General features: G+C 27.6%; 1 long non-coding RNA gene across 1 annotated transcript in view; it reads left to right on the top strand.

Annotated features, from left to right (window-relative positions):
- Positions 1-4,076, top strand: part of LOC117173338 — a 12,686-nt gene that overhangs the window by 6,312 nt on the left and 2,298 nt on the right. Inside the window, exon 2 of the long non-coding RNA XR_004467161.1 lies at positions 238-400. This is a non-coding gene — a long non-coding RNA (uncharacterized LOC117173338). The remainder of the gene's footprint in view (positions 1-237; positions 401-4,076) is intronic.

The raw sequence follows: 4,076 nt of genomic DNA, 5'->3' as shown, positions 1-4,076 counted from the left end.
TTCACAATAAATAATCAGATAACGGTTGGATCATATAAATATATACCAAATTAAAATACCGTTTATGATCCTGAATTTTTTTAAAGTATGGGACGGCAATCTGTAAATATTAAGTTATATAAACTGGATGTTGATTTTTTTAATTCCGAGTCATAAAACCTATAATATCTATATAAAATTTTGTCGCACAATCTACAATTAAAGATCATTAAACATAATGAATTTTTTTCACATCAGTATAAGTACTGCTGAATTCAGTCCAATATTTATCAGTCACCATTCAGGACACTTTTGAAAAACAGAGTTTGAGTTACAATTAAACAAAAATATTTGTGGAAAAAAATGAAGTTTGTGATTAAGATTCTGCTTCCAATAACGGTTGTCTTCTTGAATTGCAAATGTAAGTACATTTATAATTTTTTAAAATAATTTTTTTAACCCATGGCACGCAGCTCCCGATATAAGAACCCCTGGGTTACGATATTCCTAGAAATGATGTTCTGGCAGTTTCGGGTGAGGGGATCCGCGAGAGGGGGTGGAGAGGGGGGTGCTCATTCAAATGGGACAAACAGCATGAGAACCGCAATCTTAGCGCGTTAGTTGCATCAGGTTGCGCCATGCATCTAAATAAAAAAAATGAACTATTTTTTTTTTTATTTGAAAAGTTTTTAGTTTGAGAAGTATCGATGTTGAAAACTCTTCAAAATTCGGAACTTTTAAAGGAGTAGAATCAACAGATAATTACCAGAATAAAGTTCTTACTTTATTGATTTTGTTTCGGGGTCTTAGTTGATATACAATATTTACAGAAACTGACAGGCTTTTAACATTATTTTACAAATTTGCATTGGTTCTAAGAAATGTAAAAAAGGGAATGGGATTGCAAAGAATTTCCCAAACTTTATACGGATTTTAAAAGATTTCGTAGGATTTAAAAAATGTCATGGGTATTTTTAATAAATCCAAGGTACTTCACAACAAGTCAAATTTGTCTTATGGGATTTCAATAGATATCAAAAAATTTCTAAAACACGTATTTTTTACGCAGGCATATTAATTAAAGAAAAACTTTCTCCCAAATAGAAAGCAAATTTTCAACCAAAAAATGGAATAGCTACAATTTAACACAAAAATAATAATTTTTGACGAAGCTGATGAATTTTTAACTAAAGCGATGAATATTTAATTGAAATAGTCGAATTTTTAAATAAATAGTGGAATTTTCGACCGAAAATATTAATTTTCTACCCAAAAAGACGATTTTTTCAAAAAAAAATGCTTGAGTTCTCAACTAAAAAAGATCAATTTTTGGCCAGAAATTAAATACCTGAATTTTGAGTTAAAAATTAAATATTTAAATTTCGTGCTGGAGTTCAAGACGAGGAATAGTAAGGCGGAGGTCAAGGAACAAAAGAACGCAAGGCCTTGAATTTTGGCCGCCTTGCTTTAGCGCGAAATGCGTGGCCAAGATCTCGAGGCCTCGAACTTCGCCTTGCCATTCTCGTCTCGAACGAGATCACTAGTTGAATTTTCAGTTAAAAATTTATTTTTCAACCAAAAAAGAATTAATTTTCGACAAAATAGTTAAATTATTAACCAAAGAAATGAGTTTTAAACTAAAATATTGAATCTTCAACTGATTGAGTTCAAATTTCAGTAAAAAATTTTAAACAAAAACAACGATGTTTCAACGAAATAAACTGACCTTAAAGTCTCTTTACTCTATGTATTTCTTTTTTTTTAAAGATAAAGATAATAATGAAAAATTATCTATTGTAGTATATCTTATAAAATGTAAATGTTGCAATAAAGTTTATATTGGTGAGACTGGCAGAGACTTAAAACTCGCACAAATGAACATAAACAGGATTGTAAAATAGGCAATAAAAATATTGCCTTATCACAACATGTACGGCAATCGGATCATTATTTTCATTTTGAACTTAAAAGTATTAAAATTTGAGATCGAGAAAACAATACTCATAAAAGAAGAATCATTTAGTCCATTTTCATGAATAAATTTAATAAAATGTTCATTAATTTAAAAACTGATTTCCTGATTTTTCGGTGACTAATTTTTCATTTCACTTTATCATTAATATTTGAATACAAGTATTTTATTATTGTAATATTTTTAACATAAGATCTTTTACAAATGGAATAAAACAGTATTTTAGATAAAAATTTAAAATGTTTAAATTCATTAATTTATTTTTGAAAAAATTGTCTTTTCTATTAAAAAGTATGACTTTTTAACAAAAATACTTGAAATTTCAACAAAAAAATTAAATTTCGAACGTAATAGTTGAATTTTCAAAATGAAAAGATGAATTCCCAACAAAATAGTGAGATAGTTTATATTTCAATCAGAAAGATAACAATTATACCCAAAAAAAAATTTTAAACCAAAAAGATGAATTTGCAACAAATAAAGATTTTTCACTCAAGACATGAATAAAAGTTTATCTAAATTGTTGAACCTGCAAGCCAAAAGTAGAATTTTCTCTAAAAAATAGGATTATCAAACCAAAATATGGCTTTTCAGCAAAAAATTAATTTTCGCGAAACTGATGCATTTTTATCCAACAAATATAAAATTTCAAACAAAAAATTTTATTTTTTTACTAAAAAAGGAGAATTTCCATCTAAAAAAGAACAATTTAAAAAAAATTAGAAAAGTTACACTTTCCGTTGAAAATTAATTTTAAACCAAAAAAGGCTTTTTGACTAAAAAGTTAAATTTGCACCCAAAGAAATTAATCTTTGATCAAAGAAATAAATTTTTAACAATTTAGTTTAACTTTAAGGCAAATAGTTAAATTTTAAATTAAAAAATATTACTTTTTAACACAATACTTTAACTTTCAACTAAAGAGATGAAATTTCAAACAAAAAAATATATAAATCTTTTTAAAAAAATATTTTTCTTTACAAAGTGATTCAAGCAAATCTTTCAAAAAATAGTTAAATCCATATAAGAAAAATGAAAAGTTACATTTTCAGTTAAAACATTAATTTTGAACAAAAAAAGTCTTTTCGGCAAAACAGTTAAATTTGCAAACAAAGACTTGAGCTTTCAAAGAAAAAAATTGCTCAACTATGTATTTGAATTAGTTGAAGTTTTAATTAAAAAAATAAATTTTCAAATTAAAATTTGAACTTTCAACCAAAGGGATGAATTTTCAAGTAAAAATATAAATCTTCAACCAAAAAATTATGTTTTCTTAACACAGTGATTCAACAAAACCTTTCGAACAAAATAGTCGAATACTCAAGCAGAGAAGAATCATTTTTAAGCAAAAAGTTGCATTTTTATTGACAAAAATTACTATGTTTCTACTAAAGCAGATGAATTTTTAAATTAAAAAGATGAATTTCAAAAAAATAGTTGAATTCTCTGCTAAAAAATATTTCAGTTGAATTTTCACGATCAAAAAATGAATTTTTAAACAAAAAGTAAGTTTCTACGAAAATGAATTCAATTCTTAATCCAAAAAGATGAATTTTAACCAAAAAGGATGACTTTTTAACAAAATTATTGAATTATTTATCAAATAGATGCGCAGAGTACCTGAAAACAAAAACAAGAATCCAACGAACAAATTTTGCTCATTCTTCTTTCCTCTTTTTGTCCAAAAAAAATTAATCTTTTCCTTTTCTTTCTTAGGAAATATCATTTATTATTATTATTACACCATTAAGCCATTTCCCTTTCGGGGTAGGCTTGACTCACTCGGCAGGGGAACGGAGTAGTGCGTGGAAGGGATAGAGATTTTTCAGATTGATCCAGAATTCTCGTGCTATTAAAGTAAATAACACGTTCGTTCCGCAACACTGCTCCGACCCAGGTTGCTGATCAATCTCTCTAGCAATCACCTCAAGCGAAGAACCTCACGAAGTCGTTATGTAAGGTTCCCCACTTGGGTTCATTAATGGCCAAGGTCTTTGTTTCAGGCGTCATTCAATCTACTGAAACTCTTTTTATTAACTATTTGCCGCTATACTTTCCTGTCCTGGCATACTTCTCTAGCTTCTTTTATGTCCATGCATTTTTTCATGCAGGCTCTCGTGTTTCT

This window comes from Belonocnema kinseyi, chromosome 5 (genome assembly GCF_010883055.1).
Source record: "Belonocnema kinseyi isolate 2016_QV_RU_SX_M_011 chromosome 5, B_treatae_v1, whole genome shotgun sequence".
Classification (NCBI taxonomy): Eukaryota; Metazoa; Arthropoda; class Insecta; order Hymenoptera; family Cynipidae; genus Belonocnema; species Belonocnema kinseyi.
Note: the sequence above shows the minus strand (reverse complement) of the source record. Positions and strands in the feature narration are given on the sequence as shown.